Source organism: Muntiacus reevesi, chromosome 13, assembly GCF_963930625.1.
Source record: "Muntiacus reevesi chromosome 13, mMunRee1.1, whole genome shotgun sequence".
NCBI classification, from domain to species: Eukaryota; Metazoa; Chordata; class Mammalia; order Artiodactyla; family Cervidae; genus Muntiacus; species Muntiacus reevesi.
In genome coordinates, this window is record NC_089261.1 from 15,980,459 (window position 1) to 16,007,462 (window position 27,004).

At 46.3% G+C, this 27,004-nt stretch overlaps 1 protein-coding gene across 1 annotated transcript in view; it reads right to left on the reverse strand.

The window, feature by feature from the left end:
• Positions 1-27,004, reverse strand: part of KSR2 (kinase suppressor of ras 2) — a 419,494-nt gene that overhangs the window by 176,001 nt on the left and 216,489 nt on the right. The window lies entirely within an intron of this gene.

Below are 27,004 nucleotides of genomic sequence, written 5' to 3' on the forward strand. Positions count from 1 at the left end.
CTGGATGGACGCGTAGCATACGACGTTTGAATTCTCCTGACTGTGCGCTCTTCGGAAGGTTGGACCCAGTCATTTCTGTTGTTGGAACTCTCGGCCCCTAGCTCAGCCTCAGCTGAACAGAAGGTCCCTTTTGGGCTGGTTTTGAAATGTTTCTGACCTTCCCCAGGAGCTTATGTGATCAGCTGAAGAGAGTTTGGTTTAAAACTGCACCCCAAATTACCCTCACTTCTCTCCCCCTCACCTCCCCCCACCCCAGGGCCCTGTTCAGGTGTGGCCAGGAGTTGGGTGCCCTCCTGTGGTCAAAGCAAACCCGCCTTGCAGATTTTCACAGCTCTGAACCGAGGGCGGGAGAGTGTGTTAATTTTCAGAGTGGAGGCCTCCCACACAGGCAGCCTAAAAGTCACTCTCTCCAGGAGGTCTGCTGCTCCTCAGCTTTAAGGAGTTCTAGCGGTGCCTGTGGAGTCGCCCCCTTGCAGCGCCTGCGCGCCTGTGGAGTCGCCCCCTTGCAGCGCCTGCGCTGGCAGCCTTGCTTATTATCCCTCCAGGGGTCGGCAGCAAGGCCGCTTGTTAGAATGGCAGGCAGCGTTGGCTGGCTCACCCTGCCCGTGGTTGGGGACGAGAGGCGGGTAGGGCGCGGCATTTCATTCCACATGAGCGTCCAGCCCTGGAGGTTCAAAAGAGGCGTCTGCACAGAGGGAGTGGAATGTAGGAGTTAAATTCACACAGGCTTTGGGGTCGGGGGGAGGACTGGAGCTCAGGTCCTGATTGTGACCTCAGGAAAGTGATCCCGCCTTTCTGTGCCTCAGTTTCCTCACCTGGACAATGGGGGCAAATCATAGCACCTACCTAAGGAGGAAATCGTGATACTAATACTTCTATGAGATCACGTGCATGACACGGGGCTCAGCACAGAATGAGGGTTCAGGTTACCTGCTATTAATGCAACTACGACCAGGTTAAGCTGGATGTCGGTGCAGACTCAAAGCCGGCACTCCACAGTGGCAGAGCCGGGCCTACAGATTCCCACCAAGTCCATGTGCCCCAACTCAGGCTGGGAACAGACATCCTCCACCTGGTGAGAATTCTAGAGGACTGTGGCCCAGGTTTGATCTGTGAGTCGGGGGACTGTTTATTAACATCTTCCCAGTTACTTCTCAACTGTGGGCTCCTGGAGGGCGGAGATGCACCTTATTTCTTTTGCCAGCCTCGGCCACCTCCGCCTGGGTCTGGCAGACAGCTCTGCACTCAGAAGGCTCCTGATGAATGCCCATTTGCCAACCTGACTCTCAGAGCCTCATCACAAAGGTTGCCGAGGGAAATCCCAAACTGATGGTTGGGCTTTGCACCATTTCCTCTCTCCAAAGTCTGCTGCCGGCTCACATGGGCCCTCAGCTGCGTCAGGGGTGGGGTTGTGTCCCCTTGAAATCGAAAGCCTTCAATGGCCAAATCCCTCAGCATCTCATTAACGGGGTCTGGAGCATCTGGCCCTGTTGACTGGGAGGAAATGACAGGGCTAGGACAGACAAGCTCCCTGTGGGCATGGCAGGAGGACAGGCGAAAACACACATTCTCACACACTACCCTGGGTGGCAGGGGGCTAATCCAGGAGCTATTTCCCCAAACAGGAAAAAATGCCCGCTGGTCTAACCCGGGGCTGTGTGAGCTGTTCCTCCTTCTCAAACTGGGCCATTTAAATTTTTTGCAGCCGGCCTCGTCTAATTAGCTAAAGGGTACCCTCCAGGAAAGACCCTTTTCAAAAAGCAAAGAATAACACCAGTTCATGGATAAGAAGGGGTGAAAGTTGGGGTGGGGGGTACTTAGGGACACTGGACTAAGCTGCTCAGAGGAAGGGGAAGGTTTGGAAAAGCCTAAGGCTGGGAGAGTGTTTATTGAGAATCCACTCTGTTCCTCAGCCGTAGGCAACAATCCTCATTTCTGGCTTAAGCATGTCTGGAGCAGGGCAAGAATCAATGGGGGCCTTGGCAAAAACAGGGGCACCAATGAGTCAGTCAAACAGCGTAAGCTGCATTTCCCCGGGTGTGGAGGAACAGGCAATACTTTCAGATGAGACACGGAATCGTGTTTGTATTTTAATAGTTAAAATTTGAAATATTGATTTTGCACACCAAATCTATAATTTCATGCAGTTAATTTCCAGTATACAGACTGATGTAAAATATACTAAGAAGAAGTAAAAGAAGAGGAAGGGAAAGAAGAAAAAGGAAAATAAAGAGAAAAAGAGGAAGAAGCAGATGAGGAAGAAGAAAGGAGCTGGAGGAAGAGACATTGGTTTAAAAGAAAAAATGTCAAGTAAATTCTAGTATAGGTCTCACCAGAGTGGTTAATGGAGTTGACAGCACCAAATGTCAATACAGAGCAACCAGAATTCTCATAAAATCCTGGTGAGACTGTGAATTGGTACAACCATCTAGGAAAACAATTTGACAGTAACTCCGGGAGTTGGTGATGGACAGGGAGGCCTGGCATGCTGCGATTCATGGGGTCGCAAAGAGTCGGACACGACTGAGTGACTAACTGAACTGAAACTGAACAAGTACTTTGATCCAATAATTTCACTTCAGGGTATTATGTCCTTAACCAAAATGACTGCCCGTGTCCACAGAGTGACCTGTGTAAGAATGTTCATGCCAACATTGTTCATGTGGGCAAACACTGGGGACACTCTCAATGTCCATCAATAATAGAATGGATAAATACATCTTAGTATACTCATATATTTGACTGTAACTGCATGACAATGAAAAAGAGGAAACTACTGCTATACTACATTATGGCTGAGTCTCAAAGATACAGTGTTAGGCCAAAGAAGCCAGCCACAGAAGAGCATAGGCTGTCTGAGTCCCTCATGATTCCATTTACATCAAGTTCAAAAACAGGCAAGACTGATCCATAGTGAGAGAGGCCAGAAGAGTGATTTCTTGGGGGGAGGTTATTGACTAGAAATGGAACCAATAATCCTTCTCAGTGCTGGATGTGTCCTCTGTACTGATTAGGTGGTACTGATAAATAAAATTCGTCAAACTGTACACAAAAATGGTGCATTTTACTTCTGAGTGGAAGTTATGCCTTGCAAAAAAGTCTTTTAAACAACAGCAAAAAAAGACAACCCAATTAAAAAGTGAAAGATTAAAAGGTTTGAATGGACATTTCTCCAAAGAAGGTACACAAATGACTGACAAGTACATGAAAAGATGTCCAGCATTATTTAGTCATTAGGGAAATGCAAATCAAAGTCACAGTGAGATGCCACTTCACACCCACTAAGATGGCCGTGATCAAGAAATCATAAAACAGTAAGTGTTGGTGAGGATGTGGAGAAACTGAAACCTGTGTCCACTGCTGGTGGGAATGTAAAAAATGGTGCAGCCACAGTGGAAGACAGTTTGATGATTCCTCAACAAGTAAACATAGAATTACTATCTGACCCAGCAATTCTACTCCTAGATATATACCCAACAGAACTGAGAACAGGCGTTCACACAAAAACTACACAATGTTTATGGCCGCATCATTCACAATAGTCAAGAGGTGGAAACAACTCACATGTCCATCGACAGGTGAATGGATAAACCAATTGTGGTCTATCCAGACAATGGGCTATTACTCAGTATTATGAAATACTGGCTCATGCTACAATGTAGATGAACCTCAAAAACTTGAGCTAAGTGGAAAAAACACATGCAAAGGCCACACACATATGATGATTCCATGTATATGAAATATTCTAAATAGGAAAACCTATAGAGACAGATCAGATTAGTGGTTGCCTGGGGCTGAGGTCAGAAGGGTAAATGGGAAATGACTGTTTAATGGGTCTGGGGGTTTCTATTTGAGCTGATGGGAAATTCTAGAACTGGATAGTGGTGATAGTTGCACAAGATTGAGAATATACCTAATGCCATTGAATTGTACACTTTAAAATGGTATATTTTGTAGGATGGATAAACAACAAGGTCCTACTGTATAGCACAGGGAACTGTATTCAATATCCTGTGGTTTTCTGTGGATAAGGACAGCAGACAACACAGTGATGTACTTCCCAAGGCCTGGAAGTCAAGCAGCCTGGATGGAGGTCCTGCTCCCCTCGTGTTAGCTTTGTGGTCATGGGCTAGTTGCTTCCTTGTTCTGAGGCTTTCTGCTTGTTTTTCAAAGAGGGCTATCATCCAAGTGTGCAAATTACCACAGGAGATTAGAGGGATCCGAAAGGTGTGAGGCCTGGCACCATCCTCTTGGTATGAATCTGTGTTGTTTCCCATCAATTTCCTGCTTCCTGAAGGCACGTGACCTCAGCTCTGTTTTCCTGTTTCCTCTTACTGCCAGTGAGCACTGCCTCAGCTTCTCTGCGCCTTCACTCTCCTAGGACCCTCTCACGTCTTCTCCCTGCACATCCTTAAAGGCTGAACTCGAGGATGAGCGGCTCTGATCCCTCCAGAACCATCTGACGCTGGGTTGCCATAGAGCCCAGCATGTGCGTGCGTCGTGCCTGAGTGCTCACTGCATTCCAGACACCAACCCTACACAGGCAGTAATTCCCGCGGTCCTCCCCACCGCCCTGTGGGGCGTGTGCCACAGTCATTCCTGTTTTACAGATGGGGAAATTGAAGCTCAGAGATGATGTGGCACTTGGCTGTAAATGCGGCACAGGTCACCCAGGCACACTCTGAGTGTAAGGTACTGTGTTGGCCACCACAGGACACAAAAAGGAAATGTGAGCCGAGCTTGCTCTCAGCAGCCCCGCCTTGCATACCACTTCCACACCAGTATAGACCTGGCCAGAAAGCAGGAGTCTGTCCCACACCTGCTTTATGGCTGTGGGTATCCCACCAAAGCAGAGCAGGAATCTCAAATTCAGGTGTAACCCACCAGAAATCGTCTTTCACTGGAAGTAGGTCATCCCAGCCACCTCCCACCCTGGCTGGGCGTGCAAAAGGTAAGAAATCCTGAGTTATGCCTGGGGCATTTTTCTCCTCTTGTTCTCTGGGAAGCTGCCTACTGGTTTGAGCTGGGTAGATCCAGCCAGATTCTTCTAGTCCTGGGACTGACAAACTATGGACCAACTCTGGACCAAATCCGCCTCCTAGCCGGTTCTTGTAAATAAAGTTTTATCAGCCATGCCTATTCATAACACATTGTCTGTGAATTCTTTAGCTTGACAACGGGGCAGTTAAGTTGCAGCACACACAGTATGGCCCACAAAGGGGAAAGGCATGATTTCCTCTCTTGCCTTTTACCGAAAAAGTTTTCCAATCCCTGTTCTAGGCTCCCTGCCCATAGATGTTAATCATGAGTAAATCCTAAAAAGAACCAGAGCCGGCTTGGGATTTATTTTCCCTCAAGTGACAGCATCTCTTGACCTTTTGCAGCTAAATAATAAACACTCCGCCTTCCCATTCCCTTCTCTCCTTGCAGCTCAGCCACGATGGCCTGACTCACCCAGGGTCAGGCATCGGCCACATCCCTGAGTGTAAGTATAAACCCCTTTGCCTAAATCTATGCTGTCCTATACAGTAACGATAGCCACATGTGGCTATTAAAATTTAAAAATTCAGTAAGATAAAATGTACAATTCTGTTCATCAGTCTCAAGTTGCCACAATTCGAATGCCCCGCAGTCACCTGCGGCTAGCGGCTGCCTTTGGACACAGCACTTCCAGCATCACGGAAACTTCTTTTGGGCTTTGCTGCTCTAAGGCACCCTGTCCCCAGCACACAGGGTGAGGTGATCACTGTTCTGCTATTAGAGCATCGGCTTCATCCCACCCCCTCTCTTCTCTCTGATTTTCCCCCTCCCTCTCCTAATAGTAAAATTAACTTTGCTTCACAAAAGGCTGGAGACAGCAGAAATATGTATCACAGGGGGCTGATCCATTAAATGGTACGAAATGGTAAGTCCATTTGATGGAACTGTGTAGGTGTTTGAAAGAATCTGGATAGTGAGAATACCAATTATTACAAAGTGAAGGAAGGAAGAGGAAAAAACAGAGTATATAGTATGATCTCATTTGTGTCATTAAAAGATATATTAGTGAAAAGCATGAACCCAATAAATATTCTTAGGACAAGGAGGTGCTAGACTCTAGCAATGAAGGAGGCAGAAACAAGAGCCATGCTTTCCCTGGGTGGGTATCCTGGTAGGGGAGACAGACAAATACATGAAATGATAAGGAAATACTGGTTAATAATAAGAGCGACAGGGAGAATGAAAATCAGGTGATGTGGTTGCTCGGTGGCAGCGTCTATCTGGGGACACAGCCTTTAGGCCGAGACCTGCGTGTCAAGGACTTGCAGAGACCTGAAGGGAGAAGGGACCAGGCCTTGAGGAAAGGTCCAGGCCAGGGCAGGTCAACTCACAGCCAGACAGGAGAAGAGAGGCAAGGGGGGACACTCAAAGGAGACTGTGAAAGTGATGGGAACCTGTTTGAGAGGTTTAAGAAGGAAGATGATGAAATCTGATTCTGTTCTTAAGAGATCACTCTCCCCGGTATGTAGAAAGTTGACCATGATGGAGGCGAGAATGGGATGAGGGAATCTGGACTGGAGACTGCAGAAGGCACCCAGGCAAAGATGAGTGTGCCGTGGACCAAGGTCTGGGTCATGGAGGAAGAGGGAGAGGAGGTATTTGGGACTCAGCTCTCCCAGGACGTGCTGGCCAATTCAGTGTGAGGAGCGAAAGAGGAAGAGACGTGAGATGTGTGCTAAGCTGATGTGTCATATGGACCCCCAGTCTTAGGTGGACACGCTCATGTCTAAAGTTACATGAGAAGCAACTGGCAAATTGGGATTTCCGGAGTACGTACTTTATTACTCTTAGACTTTTCTTTGCCATTTGAGCTTAGCAACAGGAGTATTCTTTTATATTAATAATAATAATAATAAATCTTTAAATGCATACCATATTATTTGCTCAAATTTCTCCTCTTTATTTTATTAAAATGAAAAAAATCTCTAGAAAACAAGAGGTATGGGCATGGAATAATGTGCTCAATTGTCACTTAATATTTCAATGATGTTTCATTATTATTTCAAGTTTTATACTGAAGATCAAATTTGAGGTGAATTTTGTTTCCCATATGATTGGTACCAGTTAGTAACTGGTGTCTCAGATTTAGTTAACAGATATTAAAATGTGGTTGTTTATATATTCTTAGAAATTTAGCATATATGTTTAATTATATAATATTATGTTTGTATATATTAATTATATACAATATTACATAAATTTTATGGATATATATATTTATCCATGTTTGTACTTTTATCTTTATATGACATATAATTAAACATATACATACATTTTTATATATTATATATGCATGCATGCATGCGTGCTAAATCCTGCTCTACAGCTTAAATGAGACTGTTCATGTCGTGTCCGACTCTGTGTGACCTGATGGACTGTAACCTGCCAGGCTCCTCTGTCCATGGGGATTTCTTCAGGTAAGATTACTGGAGTGGGTTGCCATGCCCTCCACCAGGGAATCTTCCCGACTCAAGAGATCAAACCAGCATCTCTTAAGTCTCCTGCATTGGCAGGCGTGTTCTTTACCACTAGCACACCTGGGAAGTCCATTTTATATATGATATATAATTAAATATATGTAAACTTTTATATAGTACATAATATATAACTAAACAAATATATTACATATAAACATGTCATATATGAATGTATGTATAAATATGCACTTGAAAATGTCTTAAGAACAGATATACTGTATTTTTTTAAGGTTAAACTTTGCTCAGTAACAGATCAGCTCTCAATATCCAATAGATTTCTACCAAGACTTGATTTAGGGAAGAGCAAACAGTCCTCACACACACTTTCTCCTCTCATCCACTAAGATACACTTCAGATCCAAGGTGAGTTGTTGTTTAGCTGCTAAGTCATGTCTGACTCTTTTGTGGCCCCATGGACTGTGGCCCGCCAGGCCCCTCTGTCCATGGGATTTCCCAAGCACAAATAGTACAAGAGACAAAAAAAAAATGATCAGGAGAGGAAAGGAAAGATGTTCCAGTGCAGAGGTCGACAAACTTCCTGTAAACAGCCAGAAAGTAAACATCTTTGGCTTTGCAAGTCCTAAGCTCTCGGTCACGGCTACTCAGCTCTGCCCTTGTAGCACAAGCTCAGTCCCAGATGAATGGATGATGAATGGGCAGGGTGTATTCCAATAAAATACCCACAAAAGTAGGCGCTGGGCTGGATGTGAGCTGCAGTTTGCCAACCCCTGTCCTAGCAGGGTCTGCACTCACTGAAAGCAGGAAAACTCCTCTGGTTTGTTTCACCCCAACTCTCACTTCCCATCACCTGGCTCATCCCATGAGCTTGCCACCCTTGCTGGCTGGACTTCATTTAATGCCTTTCCTTTCCTCATCCTCACCCCGCCTGTCCAGGGTAGTCTGGGTATTGTCATAACACCTGGACATGCTTTCAAGCTCCAGCCCCATTCTGGAATACACATCAGTTTTTCTAATTATTTGATGAACATGGACCTCTCCCATCCACTTGGAAGCACCAGGAGGGCAGTGATCATGTGTGACTTGTTCTGTGTGGATCCCCAGGGCCCAGTATGGAGTCTGACACATAATAAGAGCTCAATTAATGAAATGAATGTTTGAAGGTCCAAGTGTGCCCACTGTACATCACCTGAATGCTCGGGGGCTCCTCCTGGCAGTGAGTGAGACGGGGGACAGTCCAGTGCACCCACTTTGCCTTGATGCCATAGGTGGGGGGTGCCAGAATGGCACCCACCCTATACATTTATTTCTAGTAGAAGACATTTTCTATATGGAGTGGCTGCGGGGCTAGTTAACCTGCAGGACAGGAAGTGCCCATTATCAGCCACCTGGGGAAGGGAGTGGGGTTTGAATTCCAGTATTCCTGGGACTGCTAATGTCAGCATTAAGACTGGCCTGGCTGAGAGGTAGGGGGTCAGATGCTGTGTTCTGGACACATTATCTCATTGGAGTAGGAACAATCATGACCCCTGTTTTGCAGTGAAGGTAACTGGGTTTCTCCACAGTTAACATACTCAGGTCACAGCTCGATAAAGGCTAGGAGCATGATCACAGATTTCACTGACTTCAAAGCCAATTCCTAATCGCTTTATCAATCCCACCATAAGAGCTGACCACACATATTCCCATCTTACAGCAGTGCCTGTGCAGTTCTGGAGTTGTCCAGGTTGTTGATATGGGGGTTGGCTGGGGACAACCAATCTTACACTTGCAAGCCAGGCATCTTGTGGTTTCAACCAGTACTTGACCTGGACACAGACAACGCTGCTTCTGACCCGTGGAATGACCCAGAGGCCCCTCTCCAGCTCCCTCTCCAGCCTCCCCCACCCCATCTGAGCTCACCCAGACAGCCACCCTCAATTCTGCCTTCCAGGCCTGATCTGTGCCGGCATCCAGGCCCGCTGATTTTCCTGCATCTCTGTGATTAGGAACTAATCTTATATTTTTGTTCCCCAACCCATAAATCAGTTACAGACCGAATATTTACACAGGCCATCATTTCCGACTGAACCAAGGCTCATGACAGCCCTCATTATTAGAAAGGATGACTGATTTTGGACAGAGATTTCACGGGCATGTGGCTGGATGTTTTCTTTTAGGTTTCCCTCCCCCTCCCCTGGCCTAAAGAAAAGACAATTTCCAAGATGAATTGGTACAGAGGTCTGTTCTTGCTGTGTCCCTGGGGACAGTAGGATGTGGACAGGCTTCCATCAGCCCCATAAGTGACAGCTGGTATTGGCTTCTTCCCGCTTCTCTTGGCCTCCCCCTGGGCAGAGAATCATTTAACTAAACATCTCCTAAAATCAGAAACCTTAGAGGAGACTGTGGTGCTGGAGAAAACTTTTGAGAGTCCCTTGGACAGCAAGGCGATCAACCCAATCAATTCTAAAGGAAATCAACCTTGAATAATTCACTGGGAGGACTGATGCTGAAGCTGAAGCTCCAATACTTGGTCACCTGAAGAGCTGACTCATTGGAAAAGACCCTGATGCTGGGAAAGATTGAAGGCAGGAGGAGAAGGGGGGTGACAGAGGATGAGACAGTTGGATAGCATCATCAACTCAATAGACATGAGTATGAGCAAACTCTGGGAGATAGTGAAAGACAGAGAAGACTGGCATGCTGCAGTTCCTGGGGTTGCAAAGAGCTGGATGTGACTGAGCAACTGAACAACAACTAAAGGAGGCAGAGAGAGAAGGAGGCTGGGAAGGGGAAACTCGGCAGCATCACCACCACCATTAGTGACACCCACCTTACGGGGATGGTGTGGCCTGTCCAGGGTGACCCTAAGGAGGTCATGTGCCATGCTGAGAATATCACTGGGTAGGTGAGCAGGAGGCTAGCTGCTGACCTGGCTCTGTCATTACTTAGCAGGACACTGCGGCCTTGGAGGCTGGTTTCCCTTCCTGTCAAAGCAGGGATCTGCCAAGTTGTCTCTGCTCCTTTCCAGTCCAGGTATCTTGGCTCTCACCAGGCACCATCTTGACAGGCACCATCCATTAAACCCTTACAATGAGCCTAGTTTTGTGCTAAGCACTTTATAGGTGTTTGGTTGTTTTCATCTTTAAGATGGGGATCATCATCTCCAGCTGAAGAAACAGAGGATCAGAGAGACTGAGCCACTCGCCCAAGATCACACTGCATGTGAGGAATAGAAGCCAGGACTTGAAATTGGTTCTGTCTGACCTCAGTGCTCTTGGTCCTAAAATATATCGCAGCCTCCCTGAGACCTGAATTTGCTTGGGGCACAGAAGCAAGCTGTCACGTGCATTCTTAATACCCCTATATACCCCAATGAAAGCGCTGACTGAGGGTCAGCATCCTAAGCAAAGGCAGAATTGACAATTGTCTGCCAGGTGGTGGGCCAGCAGAGAGTCTTCTCTCTGCAAAGCTAGAGGTCGGCAGGATATGTTTCTTCAAGGAAACCATGTTTTTTGTGTGTGTGCCACCTATAAAGCTCTTCAGAGAAGCTTCCTTTACCCTGGGAAAAATTAATTGGGAGTGAATCTTTACAGACAAGCCTAAAAAGCATGTATTTCAATCTGGTGGTTTTCCGAGAGCCACATGAAAGGCGTCCATCAGAGCCGGCGAGACAGACAGCAGCCTCTGCCAGCTCTGAGGGCTTGGGCGGGATTCAGACAGCAGCAGGGCCGGCTGGGTACTCGGGCCAGTCACTTAACCCCAGCGGGTGTTCAGCCCCTCCACTCGTAAAATGAGGGCTTAGAGCAGATCATCCTTAAAAGCTCATCCATCCTCACTGTGATCATTCTGTGATGCTGCCCTCTTTCCTCCAGACTTACACCGTGACCTTTGGCGGGTCAGAAACCACAAGGGCTTCGAGCCTTCTTATTTATACCGTGGGATAACCTCTCCAGACCCCTTGTCTACCCCTCACTTCTCTGGGGGCAAATGAGTCAGCATGAGCGTGTAAAACCTCAGCGCTATGATCCCAGCGGTGCGGAATTTCCGATAAGTCGGGACTGTTCTACAGTGACTCCGAGAAGAAGATCTGAAACCCTTTCTCTATGTGAGTTTTTTTTTTAACTTTTATTTATTTATTTTTATTATAAACAACGCTACGATGAACACTGGGGTACACATGTCTCTTTCAGTTCTGGTTTCCTCGGTGTGTATTCCTAGCAGTGGGATTGCTAGGTCATATGGCAGTTCTATTTCCAGTTTTTAAAGGAATCTCCACACTGTTCTCCCTACAGTGTTTTGCTTTGCTTTTCAAACCAAGGCCTTCCACCTGGTTTCAACTTCTGCATCCAACAGTGACTTGTTATGATACAGAATGCACTCATTGGGGATCAAATAACACAGAGGGCGGGCCCACCAGGGATTGTAACTTAATGCACTTGCCCATGTATTTCTCTCTGCTCAGCACATCTCAAGTATTTAAAATTGTTAGCCAATAGCCTGTCTGGCTGCTTTGCAGTGGACATTTGGTTGTGACCACCCACCCACCCCCACTATTTGGGGGAATTCTCTCACCTCTGTGCACAATCTTGCTGGAGGTGTCTGCCAGGAAACAGAATTGCCCACCCCAAGTCACCAGGTGCCGAATCAGACCCATCAGAATCTCTCCAGGGAATGTGAATTTTGAATGGTGTGACACAATGGAAAAAAACATTTTGAAGCTCAGCTGATCTATGGCAGCTCCCCCAAACCCTTTCAAGTCATTCCTGCTACTGAGAGCCTCTAGGATGCCCTGGATCCTGCTCCTTTCCAAGCTTTCCAGTAGATCCTGAGAGTTATCCCAGAATCTCCAAAGTAGGTCCATTCTCTGTGTAAGCCGGCTAGAATTGGCTTCCGTCATTTGCAACCCAAGACCCCTAGTGAACCCTTGAGGGAGCCCATGAAACCTGAGTTTCTTTTTCAAGAATTCTATGGTTCCCTTTTTCATTGTGTTGGGCAGTATAAACTCAACTCCAGTCTCTCAAATCCTCTGGGGTGGGGCCCAGACATCTGCATTTTAATGGGCTTTCCAAAACCACTTCCACACTCCCAAGAACCGCTGCCCTGTCTGCCAGTTCAACACCAATGGTCTATACCATTACCAGCAGGTGTGGCACAGGCTGACACTCTGAAATGAACGACCACTCACCTTGCCAGCATCTGCTCAGGTTCTCCAAGGACCAGACCTCAAGGTCTGAGAGTTTAGGCCAGACCAGGGTGAGAGTATGCCAGAAGAGAGGAAAGCTATCACCGAAAGACACTCCCCAGGACAGCCATGGGGACACAGCTGCAGAAGCCACACTGCCCATCTCTGGTGCAAGCCTGAAAGCTAAGGCTTCACCGCGCTCCCCATCATAAAAGTCCACAATATTTATGTCAAACTGGAGGCATCACAGAGAGAGACTGAGTTAGTGGGTCCCCACTAGAGTACATACAGAGACTAAAGCAGGAAGTGTCTTATTATACATTATAATATACAGAGTGAAGTAAGCCAGAAAGAAAAACACCAATACAGTATACTAACGCATATATATGGAATTTAGAAAGATGGTAACGATAATCCTGTATGCAAGATAGAAAAAGAGACACAGATGTATCGAACAGACTTTTGGACTCTATGGGAGAAGGCGAGGGTGGAATGATCTGAGAGAACAGCATTGAAACATGTATATTATCAAGTGTGAAACAGATCACCAGTCCAGGTTGGATGCATGAGACAAGTGCTCGGGGCTGGTGCACTGGGATGGGGAGAGAGGTGGGAGGGGGGATCAGGATGGGGAACATATGTAAATCCATGGCTGATTCATGTCAATGTATGGCAAAAACCACTACAATATTGTAAAGTAATTAGCCTCCAACTAATAAAAATAATTGGGGGGGGGGAGGAAGTGTCTTAATAAGGGAGTGATTTAATAAAATATAATGCATCCACACTTTAGAATACTATGCAGTCATGAAAAAGGATAAGATAGTTCTATAGCCAGGATCAACTAACTTTGTCTACCAAGGGCTAGGTAGCAAATTCTACAGACTTTGCAGGCCAGGGGGTATCCATCACAGCTCCTCAACTCTGCCAATGAAGCACAAAAGTTGTCCTGGGCAACACATAAACACATGGGTGAGGCTGTGTCCTAATTAAATTTTTTTTTACAAAAACAAACAGTGGGCCAGATTTGACCTGGGGCCCTGGTTTGCCGACTCCTGTTCTCCATGAGCAGATGGGGAAAACTCCACCAGACAGTGATTTATGAAGAAAACTAACTGCCCAGCAACATATCTAGTGTGATTTCATCTCTACAAATATATAAAAATATGTACAGATACATTTGCACAATATTTGAATATATTTACTATATATTCCTATGATGTATTTAAGGTCACAGAAGAAAGGCAGTGGGAGTAACAGAGTTGGAGAAACACCCACATTTGACTATGTATGTGAAAAGTAAGTGAAAATGCTTACCATGAGTGTAATGTGTGTGTAATTTGGAGAGAAGGAGAGATGGAAGGGAAGAAGGAGGAAATTAGGAGAAAGGAGAGAGAGGGAAGAGTGAAGGGAGGAAAGAAGGGAGGAAAAGAAATAAGGCAAAGGAGGAAGAAGGGAGAAAGGGGATGAACAGAAGGAAAACTGTGTTCCAATAAAACTTTATTTACAACACCAGGCAGTGGGCAGAGTTGGTCCATGGACCATGGTCTAATCTAATCTAGAATACTGACTCAGTGAGGGCAGGGACATGGCAGTGTCTAGAGAAGACCCTGGTGCACAGTAGGAGCTCAAGAAATAGCTGTTAGAAGAATGAATAAAACCTGGCCTCTCTCTATGAACCTAGGAAACTCACAAGTCAACTATTACCCTAAGCCCTTGACACGAGCAGATATAAAGGGAACCCGGTTGTGTGTTACTCAGATGTCTTAAACTAATTGCTGCCAGCATATAGGTTAATTAAATGGCAGTGATCTTATTCTCACAATACCACATCAAAGGGGTCTCATTCTGTGGCACTGGGCTGCTTTAGAAAAAGAGAAACAGGACTCTGGCTTCTGTTCCACATCTAGAGACCGGTCCCCCAGTTCCTGCCAGGCACAGAAGCTGGTCTGCGGTCATGCAGGTCCCCAGATCTGCTGGCAGATGTTTCCATCATCTCCACGGAAACCGCATCTCTAAATGCCAGACAGTGTTTTCCAACCACAGGCAAACAGATTCTGATTTGGAGGAAAATCTGCAAATCCCTTCTCAAAAACAGGAACAGGGCTTTAAGGGGGGACCGATATGGGGTGACAACATTGCAAAGGTGACTTTCAAAAGTACTGGGGCTATGTTTTTTGAGGGGGTGGGAGGAGAGATGGGAGGCTTTGCAAGAGGATTTTTAAAGCAGTGAGAAAATTGCTGTGCTTTTGGACACTTTGTTCCGCGGTGCCTGGGAATCAAGGGCAATTGGCGTCTTGACTGGCAGACTGGAGGGAGCAATGTCAAGTATAATCTTTAAGTCTTGGGGAAATGATACAACCTGGAGTCTCACTGCTACAGAGAAAGATAGCTGCAGTGGACACTGAGTCACTGGCCCTCACCTTATGCCACAGGCACCTGGGAAGCTAATAAGTACCAGCCTCCCCTCTTCCTCTTGAATATGCAAACCTGCCTGCCCTTTGGGTTCTGCTGCCTTCAGTGTGACTGCGGCATCAAGATGAATTATGTATCGGAGAGGTTTGGCAGATTGACAGAGACAGACGGCTGCCCACCAAAGGCCGTGCTGAGTGCAAACACAGCCATCAAGATGTTGCAAAAGGCTCCCTCCTGCCCCTGTTCACTTCGGTACAGAATCCCTAAGCTGTCTCCATCACTATCTGCATCATCCATCCCAGATTGCTAGTGGATGCAGAAGCATCCAGGAAGAGAGCATATGTCATGAGCCCAGCCATGAGCTGCAAATTAAATCGAGGAGAGCAGGAATAAAATTCAAGCTAATAAAAAGGGTTACCATTTCTTGGGGGGGCCTCCCCATGCTGGGCACTGGAATAAACATTTCCCCTACATTACTTCCAATCTTTAGAGCTCATGTAGGAAATAGAGGACCATGTCCCCATTTTATAGATGTAGAAACTGAGGCACAGAGAATGGAAGTTGCTTGCCCAAGGGCCCACAAAGGAAGTACTCCACCCAGACCCTGCTGCCTACAAGTCTGCACTCCTTTACCTCTGAAAGGTGCCACTGCTACAGTTGGTGGGGGCTCAAGAGAAGGAGAAATGACAAATGTCGATCCAAAGAGAGTATGGAACAAAAAGACAAACAATCCAATTATTAAATGGACAACTTGAAGAGCTATTTCTCCAAAGAAGATCTACAAATGGTGGTCAACCAAAACATGAAAGGATGCTCAACATTGGTCATTAGTCAAACGCAAGTTAAAACCACAATGAGATACCACTTCACACACCCTAGGGTGGCTAAAATTTTTAAAAAGGAAAATAACAAGTGTTGCCAAGGATGTGAGTATGGAACCTTTGCCCATTGTTACTGGGAATGTAAAATGGCAAAGCTGCCATGGAAAAGTTTGGTGGTTCCTCAGAAAGTTTAAACATGATGTGACCACAGGACCCGGCAACCCTACTCCTAGATTTATCTCCAAATGAATTAGAAATAGAGATAGGTACTCAGGCAAATGTGGGCTTCCCTGGTGGTTTAGTGGTAAAGAATCTGCCTGCCAATGCAGGAGACATGGGTTTGATCCCTGGGTTTGGAAGATCCCTTGGAGAAGGAAATGGCAACTTACTCCACTATTCTTGCCTGGGGAATCCTATGGATAGAGGAGCCTGATGGGCTACAGTCCATGGAGTTGCAAAAGAGTGGGACATGATTTAGTGACTAAACAACAACTCAGACCAATACATGTACATGTATGTTCATAGCAGTATTATTCAAAAGGTGAAAATGACCCAAATGCCCATCAAAGGATGGATGGTTAAACAAGTTGTGGCACATCTATGCTGTGGAATATTATTCACCTGTGAAAAGGAATGGAGATTCACAATACGGATGAACCTGAAAAACATGATGCTAAGTAAAAGAAGCCAGACACCAATGGTCACATATCATATGATTCCACTTATGTAAAATGTTCAGAACAGGCAAACCCATAGAGACAGAAAGCAGAGTAGTGGTTGCCAGGGGCTAAAGGGAGGGGGCACAGGGAGTGACTACTCAATGGGTATGAGCTTTCCTTCTGGCGTGATGACAATATTTAGGAACTAGACACAGATGGTGGCTGTACACAATGGAGTTACCAAAAGCCACTGCATTGTTCACTCACAAGAGTTTGTTTGATGTTTTCTGAATCTTGATGTTGCAAAAGTGACTTTATTTCAATTTTAAAAAATACTTTTTAAAAAAGGGTAGCATCCAAAGAAATGGAGACATCGGGTGGTTGCAAAAGTGGAAACATGGACGTCAGGAGACCTGGAGGTTTTTGTCACCACTGCCTCCATGACGGGTCACATCCATCGGTCTCTCTGGGCCTCAGCTTCCTTGCTTGCTGGATAACACAGTCACAGAAAAGGCTCTTGGAGATGCCCTCACTCAACAAGCACTGACTGAGGGTCTACTATGTGCAGGTACTGGGAATTTGATAGTAAGTTAGAGGCCTGCTTGCCAAAACCTCTGAATTTAGCAGGAACTACATAACCATCTAGCTGCTCCAGAATTGAGTGGGGGTAGGGGTGGGAGGGATTCATTCCAACTCTAGAAATCAGCAAAAGGTTTATGGAAGATGGGGGATTGAGACGGGATCCAATATGAACAATGTTAGTAACTCTCATTTATAGAGCATGTACAATGGTCTGAGCACTGTACCATTTTACACACGTCTTTCAAAACTGAATCTTCATTACAGATCCATGAAGCCAAGAGTGCTGTGCACCCTGAGTGTGAGACGCTGTGAGGCGCCACCCAGATGTGCCTTCAGGAAGAACCCTCTGCCCCGGCTGCCCTCCAGGGACTGGCTCACCCCAGATCATACCTCTTGGGGGCAGCCCTCATCCAATGACCCAAAAACGTAGAAATATAAAGGCCTGGCCATGTGGATCCATTGCAATCAACTCTGGTTGGACATTTTGGCTCCTGAGCTCCCGTGGGGTCTCTGGGCTGAGGCTGTCTCACTTGACCTCCATCACCACTCGACATCCCCCTCTGTCTGTTCCTACATATACCCTCTCCCTTCCATGGGGTGGATCCCCACAGCACTCCATAATAAACATCCACTGTGCTTAGCTCCATCTAAGAGGCTGATTCCTGGGGGAACCCAGCCCTCTACCCCATCTGAGCAGAGGAGACAATTGAGGCTCAGAGAGGTTTTTTCACTTGCCTGACATCACACAGCTGGGAAATGGGAAAGCAAGGACTCAAACCTGGCTTGACATAGCTCCCGAGCTCCTGTTTTATCTACCCTTTGAGATCACCTCCCAGGAGCTTCCGAGGGGGCACTAATGGTAAAGAATCCCCCTGCCAATGCAGGAGACTTAGGTTTGATCCCTGGGTTGGGAAGATCCCCTGGAATAGGAAACGGTGACCCACTCCAGTATTCTTGCCTGGAAAATTCCATGGACAGAGGAGCCTGGTGGGCTATGGTCCATGGGGTGGCAAAGACTTGGACACGACTGAGCATACACACATGCCCAGGATCAAATAGAAATAGGACAGGTGTGGGGACAGAGTTACTCTTGAAGGTTCCCATAGCTCTGGCAAAGGAAGAGGTTTAGAGGCATGTGATGAGGGCAGAGGGTCAAGTTGATTCTGATTACGCTGATGGGCAATGTGGGGCTTGGCAGTGCCCGTGACATGCAAAGAATCTTTCCCCTGAGAAAGGACCACAGGCAAACAAGCATGAGGGCCATGTGGCTTCTGCTGAGTTGCACTCAGTCCTGAAAATTTCAGGGAGCGGTGACACCATTTACTATTTCTCAGCCTGCACTCAGGGGCTCTTTCAGCTGTGTCATAAAGTCTGGAGAACAACTGCAGGTCCCAGCCTCAGGCAGGCGAGAGAGAACTTGACATCACCCACATACTTCTTGTCTTGCTTCAAGGGAACATATTTGTTGCACAAATGAGATACGTAGTGTGGTGGGATACGAAACCGTAGGGAGAAGATGAATCAGACTAGAGAAAGGAAAGGGGAAGATGGACATGTCACCTGACGCTGGAGGCAGCCAGATGGCGGCTCTGCTGTGTCCTAGCTGTCACTTCAAGGGCCCCGGGCCTGCACGTCCTCAGCTCCACTGTAGGATGGACCTGGCGCCTCCCTCCAGGGCTGTCATGAGGATTGAATGGGGTGACGTGTGTAAAGAACTTTGCATGTGCCTGATGCTTAATGGATGCTTGGTAAATGTTTCACGTTTTCCCAAACTATCATATTCACCATCAGCAGTTCCTAGAGCTCCGTAGTACACTGCAGACTGTCATCTCTATGAAATAACACTTAGTAAGAACTTCCGATTTGCCAGAATTCCTATGTGAATTAATAAAATCAATTCAATTATTCCAAATACCCCTTGTGGGTACTAGTCCTACTGTCTTCATTTTACAGATAAGGAAACCAAGGCAGTATCCAGTCAGAACATCCATTCAATCTCTGAACAAATTTTTACTGAATGAGAGGGCAGGATATATGAAGAGGCACCTGCCCTCAAGTTGTGGATAATCTAGTTGCAGAGACAAGATGGACTCCCACAAGAAGTTATACACAGAAAATAAACAAAAATAAAGGGGAACACACAGTGTTCTTTTATTCAAGTCATCTGTTCTGTGAGCAGTGAACTCAGGCTTCAAGAATTACCCTCTCTCTCTGTTGGTCTTGTTTAAAGAAGAATCTAGGAGATGCTGTAGAGTAAGAACCAACATAAAATGAACCACCTACAGGCAATAAATGATTCACAATTCATGCTGATCGAAGCCCAGAGGATGGGACTTACATTCTAAAACATACCTGAACTGGAGAAATAAGCTCATTTTTCAAAATCTAGGCTTCCTCTTCATTTCTGCTAGGTCACTGAAGATGAGTGACTATAGCTCTGCATCTCGAAGCCCAGGCCTTGAGAAGCAACAAGCATGACAGATAGTTGGTGTCTCTGTGAATTCCAAGGCCGAGTATTAGTAGGTGGCTGATAACTCCTGAGTGGAGGGATGCCTTCCATTCATACTAGGGATACTCCCAGAATGCTTTTCTCCTGTCAAGTCTCTATGCTAGATGCTTTCTATGCAGAGTTTCATGGAACCCTCTCAAACCTAGAAAGCAGGTTCTGCTGTTATCCCACTGATTAGTTGGGACACCTAAGACTTAGAAGGGAGCGCCATTTATTCAAGTCATCTGTTCTGTGAGCAACGAACTCAGGGTTTAAGAATTATCCTCTTTCTGAGTCCACCCTAGGGCTAAACCACTCTGCTCTTGCCACTCAAAAAAATTCCTTTCCTCAATTCCATATTCCTTGGTCTACAATGGCTGAAGGGTCATCATTCAGCCCTTGAACTTAGTCTGGGGAAGACATTAGAGAGTTAACCAAAGGACCTACAAGTGCATTGACGATATACAGAAATTGGAACCCTAGCACATTGCTGGTGGGAATGGAAAATGATACAGTTGTTGAGGAAAACTATATGGCAGTTCCTCAAAAATGTAAACAGAATTACCATATGACTTCTGGGTCTACAACCCCAAATCCCACTTCTAGGTATATAATCCCTCCAAAATGGAATGCAAAAATCTCAAACAGATCTTGGTTTACCCATATTCATAGCAGCATTATTCACAATAGCCAAAAGGTAGAGGCAACCCACATATCCATCAACAGAAGAATGGATAAACATAATGTGGTCTATCCATACAATGGAATATTATTCAGCCTTTAAAAGGAAGAAAATTTTGACACATGCTATAATAAGGATGAACCCCTGAAACCATTCAGTGAAATAAGTCAGTCACAAAAGGATAAATGTTGCATGATTCCTCCTATATGAGGTACTCAGAATAGTCAAGTCATAGAGATGGGAAGCAGAATGGGAATTTTCAGGGACTAGGGGAAGGGAAGAATGAAGAATTTATGTTTAATGGAAAGAGAATTTCAGTTTGGGAAGATGGGGAAAGTTCTAGAGATGGATGGTAGTAGTGGCTACAGAACAATGTTCAATTCATACCACTGAACCATACACCTAGAGATGGTTAAAGTGACATGTCTGATATGATAATAGCTCAACTGGTAAAGAATCCTTATGAAATGCAGGAGTCCCCAGTTTGATCCCTGGGTTGGGAAGAGGCCCTGGAGAAGACACAGGCTACCCACTCCAGTATTTATGGGCTTCCCTGGTGACCCAGACAGTAAAGAATCCACCGCAATGCAGACTATCTGGGTTTGATCTCTGGGTTGGGAAGACCTCCCGGAGGAGGGCATAGGAACCCCACTCCAGTATTCTTGCCTGGAGAATCCCCATGGTCAAAGCAGCCTGGTGGGCTACAGTCCAGGGATCACAAAGAGTCAGACATGACCGAGTGATTAAGCACACACATATTTTATCACAATTTTAAAACTGTGTTAGCAAGTGAATAACCCACCCAGTGATATTGTTTGCGGAGGAGAGTCCTGTGGGGGAAGAGAGAGAGAGAGATGCTTGGAGAGGAAACTGCTTTTCTTTAAGGAGACCAAAGAGAGGACCACCGAGACCCGTGGCAGCACCAGGGTGTGAGTTTCTAGGCAAAGGAAGCAAAGCTGTGGGAATGAAAGCGCACAGCCACCACAAAGAGCAGCCATCAGCCAGTTCCGACTAGGTCTCCCGCCTCTTCCATACACCTCCTCCAGCTACGTGCTCTCCACCTGCTCAGATCCAGTTTCATTAGAGAGTCAGGGCTCCCCAAGTACCAAAAGCAAATGCCAAGTTTATGAACATTGGCCAAGGAGCCGTAAAACCCAGACCTGCTCAAGTAGATCTAGTGCCACCTGCCACCCTGAGGAGGCTGCTGAGCCCCAGCTTGGGCGTCCTTGGAGTCCCACTCTACCCATGATCGACACATTATCTGGATCGTAAGGAAACCAGTGGACAGTGAACCCCAAAGGAGAGTGGATTTCTCAGGAGCACAGCTTGTACAAACTTTCAGAAGGGATCATGGCAATAATCTGAGCTGCTCTGACAGCTGAGCAGCCAGAGCACTGGATGCCAAGAAAAATGCGGATCTGGAGTCAGACCAGCTTGGAACTTGTTTCTCTTACACCTTGGATTTCTCTGTAAAAAGGGATGTCCTGCGTCCTTGCATTGCCAGAGGCGGTATCATGGAGCCGTTCTCTATATGGGCTCAAGGGGTGGAATGGGATTCAGGCGTCAGTTCTGCAGTGGAGCACCTGGGCTGATTCAGCGAGGCTGCTTAACCTCTCTCATTAAGGGACTGGGCTGGGTTAGAGAGCACCATTTTCAAAAGGACCCTTCTCACTCCAACCCTGCCTAAGAGTAACTACTATGGAAATTAATGAGCAATTCCAGACATCCAAGGATATCCATGACCTCCCCTTGCCAGATCTGGTTGATGTTAAGAAAACACCTAGGAAACTGGACCTGTGAAGTCACCTCCAAGAACTTCAGTCTCCACACCTGTAAAACGGGACTAACAGTAGTGCCTGCCTCCTGAGGTTTCAGGAAGGGTTTCCTGAGATGACATGTGTCAAGCTGGGCTCCTGAATTGTGTTCTCCCCATGGTTAATGCAGAAAGTGACCCTGATGATGGGGTCCAGCTGCCCCAGGCACCCAAGAGACTGAGCTGGTTCATGCTTTGATGCACCTTTAAGTCATTTTACAGGACACTGGTTGAGAAGCTCCACAGAAAAGCAGGAGCACAAACAACACACTAAGCTGCTCTCCTTCCGCCCTGAGGGAGGGACCCATGTGTGCTCCTGCTCCTCGGAGGCCCACAGGCTTGAGTTCTGTATTTCTAAGTTCAATTTGATTTTAGTGTAAAGCAAACCCATGCCATTTAAAATGTCAAAGTCAGCATCAAAAGGTATATAATGAAAAATGAAATGCCCCTCTGGAAGACTTCTGGAGAGCTGGTAACATTCAGATTCTTGGTCTGGGTGCTGGTCACACAGGTGAGCTTATTTGATAAAAAAAAACCCAACAGCTATACACATACTAACATGCATTGTTCTATATATATGTTAGACTTCAATAAAAAACGTTTCAGATCCCTCTGTTAAAATTCAGATCTCTCTGAGTTGAAGTGGGCTCTGCCCCCAAACTATGTCAATTTTCTAACCTCCAGTAACTCAGATTGTGACTTTACTGGGAACTATGATCGCTGTAAATGTAATCAGTTAAATCTAGACCAGGCCATACTAGAGTCTGGAGAAGGGCATGGCAATCCACTCCAGTATTCTTGCCTGGAGAATCCCATGGACAGAGGAGACTGGCGGGCTACAGTCCATGGGGTCACACAGAATTGATATCAGGGTGGTGTCATGACTGAAGCAACTTAGCATGCATGTATGCACACTAGAGGAGGGTGGGACCCTGATCCAAAACGACTTGTCCTTACTAAAGGGGGAAAGTTGGACACAGACAAGTGAGGAGACATGGAGAACACCATGTGAAGATGAAGGCAGAGATCAAAGTGATGCTCCTACAGAACAAAGTCTGCCAGGAAACCACCAGAAGCCAGAGGAGAGGCTAGAACAGGCTCTTCCTCCAGAAAGAACCAACCTTGCCAACACTTTGGTTTTGGACTTCTAGCCTGCAGATCTGTGAAACAGTGAACTTCTGTCACGTACGCCATCCTGTTTACAGTGCTTGGCTATTACGAAATGAATACACTTCCTCTGTTCCTCTCATTCTCAGTCAAGCTCCTGAGAGCTTCTCACTTGTTAAGGGCTTCTTGTGTGTACTCCCAGAGAATGTGTTTTAATCACTGTTATCTGTTACCCCTTCTTCGCTTTGCTCATGGCTCCGCTGTGAGGGGTCAGGTACACCTGGATTGAGAACTCCACGCCCACTTCAGAGTAGTACCCACTGGGACCTTTGGGGCAGCAGCCCACAGCTAAGAGCAGCCGCATCACTTCCCTCTATCTAAGATCATAAGCACCTTCAACATGGAGGAGCGAAAAGGATGCTGCAGAGCCGCTCCCAAAGACTAGCTCTCTAGCACATCATACACCACCCTGATATCAAGATCCTCAAGTAGGCCTTCCCTGACTGGTCCCCCCTCAAAAGACTTCCAGCAGTCTCCCATGCTGCATTCTGTCCCCTCACCCACTTTATTTTTCCCCTAGCACCACCTGATGTTATATTACCTATTATGTATTGATCTTCTGCCTGTCTCCTGACTGGGGCCACGGAGTCTTACTGACTGCCTCAGGGCCTTTGCACATACTGTTGTCCTAACCTGAAATACTCTTTCTACGGAAGTCCATACAGCTTGTCTTATCATTTAATTCAGCTCTGTGTTCCATCGTGCCCTCATTAGGAAGGCCATCTCACCCACCTGGAAGATGGGGATTGACATATATACACTACTGATAGCATGCATAAAATAGAGAGCTAATGAGAAAGCTATTGTATAGCTCAGAATTCTACTCAGTGCTCTGCGGTGACCTGAGTGGGAAAGAAATTCAAAATGAGGGGACATATGTATCTGTTGGTGCTGTTCAGTCACTCCATCGTGTCTGACTCTTTGCAGCCCCATGGGCTGCAGCACATCACATTTCCCTGTCTGTCACTGTCTCCCAGAGCTTGCCCAAATTCACGTTCACTGAGTTAGTGATGCCATCCCACCATCTGGTCCTCTGTCGTCCCCTTCTCCTCCTGCCTTCAGTCTTTCCCAGCACCAGGGTCCTTTTATATGTATGGTTGATTCACTTGGCCCTGCAGCAGAAACTAACACAATTCAGTAAAGCAACTACACTCCAATAAAGTTAATCTAGAAAATAAGTAAATAAAATGGCAGCCCCCTCCGCCACACTCTGTCCCCTTACCTTGGCTCTTGGCTTCTTCATGGCAGTAATCATCACCTGACACTGAGCATACTTACTGGTTTCTGTACCTACGTCTATCTCCCCCACCAGGCCACATGAGCACAGGGCCTTCAAGGTTCTGTTCTGCTTGTAGCTGGGCATGTGCCTGGCATGTGCTAGGCACTCAACACATGCCTGTGAACAAATCCATCTTGTAGTGTTTGTGTAAAACGTCTGTGATGACCATCACTACCCTTTGGCGGACTATCGTCAGTGCGGTATCTCATTTGATTCTCACAACAGCACAATCAAGTCGGCATTAGGATTCTCCCCTTTTACAGATGGAAACAGGGTGGCTAAGTGATTCACCCAAGGACACACAGCTATGGGGCAGTAGAGGCATGATTTGATGGCGGGACACCGGATCCCAGAGCCCCCGGGCTGAACCACCTTCCTTGCTCCCTCCACTCGCTTCCTACCACTCTGCCTTCCCAGCCATGATCTGAACTAGCAACATGGGAGAGCAAGATCCTTCAAGAAATGGAAATGAAATGCAACCAACAGTAACCACGAAATTGCCTTTTCTTATTTATTTCTGCTGCACAGGACTGGCCCGGTTTTTTTTTTTTTTTTTTAAGTCACTGGAAAATAATGATGCTGCACTGATGCCTTGGAGCTATATGGAGATATATAAAGTCTTCCCAGGCTTTAATTGGCTTCCTGCCACTGTGTGTACTTAACTAGGTGAGGATGCTATTAACTGCCCAGAAGAAAACATTTATTCACAAGAAAGCCATGTAATGAGGGGAATTGTCTGTGTGAGAGCAAATGTCGGCATCTCTCAGATGAGAGAGAGTGGCTCATTGAAACTGCTGAAACGTCCTCTTAACAATTCTCAAAAAAAAAAAAAAAAAAAATTCTCAATACCCGTGCCACCGTGCGGGGCAACACTGAATAAATGATTCTAGATGATAACAAGGAACTTCTAGTGCATTTCCATTCACTTCTTCAACATCATTCCCTCCACTGCTCCAGGATAAGCCCCCAGCATCTCTCTCCTGGAGGAAAAAGAGTCTTGGCTGCATCCGATGCCTTCCAGTTCTCGTTGCATTAAAGAAGAGAAAACTTTTTAAAAGTTTAAATTTGGACATGCTATGCCTTTGTTTAGAACCCTTTAGTGGCTTCCCAAAGTCACAAAATAAATATCAAGTTCTTTATCATCACCTCTTTAGTGAGTTGAATGGTTTCCCCCTCCCCCTCTGCCCTAAAAGATACACCCACTGGGATTTGTGAACGTTGCCTTATTTCGGGGGAAGTACATTTGTACTTTTGTACTTGTACTACTTGTACAAGTACATTTGGGACCCAAAACTCAGATGTGGGGCACAGACAGGGTGGGGATCATGCCACTTCCTCATCTGTATAAAAAACCTCACCTATACATTCATGATAAAGAGAAAAGCATATGTATTTTGTTCCCCAACCTCAGAATAAAAACTTGTTTGTTAAAAGAAAAGAAAGTCCCTGTAGATGCAATTAAGTTAAGGATCTTGAGATGAAAAAATTCTAGTTTATCCAGTGGGGCCCTAAATCCAATGACAAGTGTTCTTATAAGAGAAAGGGAGAGGGAGATTTCAGATTGAAAAGGAGACAGAGTAGAAGGCCATGTGAAGACGGAGGCAGAGATGGGAGTGATGCAGCTGCAAGTCGAGGAAAGCCTAATGCCACCAGCAGCTGGAAGAGGCTAGGAAGAGTCCTCCCCTGGAGCCTATGGAGCGGGCAGGGATCCGCTACACCCCTGCTCTGACTTCTGGCCTCCAGAACTGTGAGAGAATTAATTCCTATTGTTTAGGGTAAATTGTTATAGCAGCCCCAGGAAATCTGGGCTTCCCTGGTGGCTCAGATTGGTAAAGAATCTGCCTGCAATGCAGGAGACCCAGATTTCATCCTTGGGTGGGAAAGATCCCCTGGAGGAAGGAATGGCAACCCCCTCCAGTATTCTTGCCTGGAGAATCCCAAGGACAGAGGAACCTGGCAGGCCGTGGTCCAGGGGGTCAAAAGGAGTCGGACAGGACTGAGCGACTAACGCTTTCAATTTTCAGGAAATTTACACAGCCTCCAAAGTCTCCATGGGATTTACCCCTCACACTTGCTCTTGATCTCTTCCTCCTGCACTGCCCTTCTTCAGACATCCAAATGCAACACACTTTCCTGCCCACCCCAGGGCCTTTGCACGTGATCTTGCCTCTGTCTGCCACCAGTTAACTTCCCCTACACCTTCAGAGAGCAATTCAGTCATAACTGCCCTAAGGGAGGTTTTCCTGATGTCACTGGCCAAGCGTGAGCTCCCTGTTAGAATTCTTCCCATTACCACTCCCCTCTCCTTGGTAGTCATGTCTGTTACCATTGCCAAGGTATGGAATTCAATCTCCCTCATCAAAAGTGCTCCACGAGGGTGAGCATCACATTGGTCTTCTACTCCTGTCCCTAGAACTGTGCACACAGTGCCTGATATATAATAGATCCCTGAAGACTTG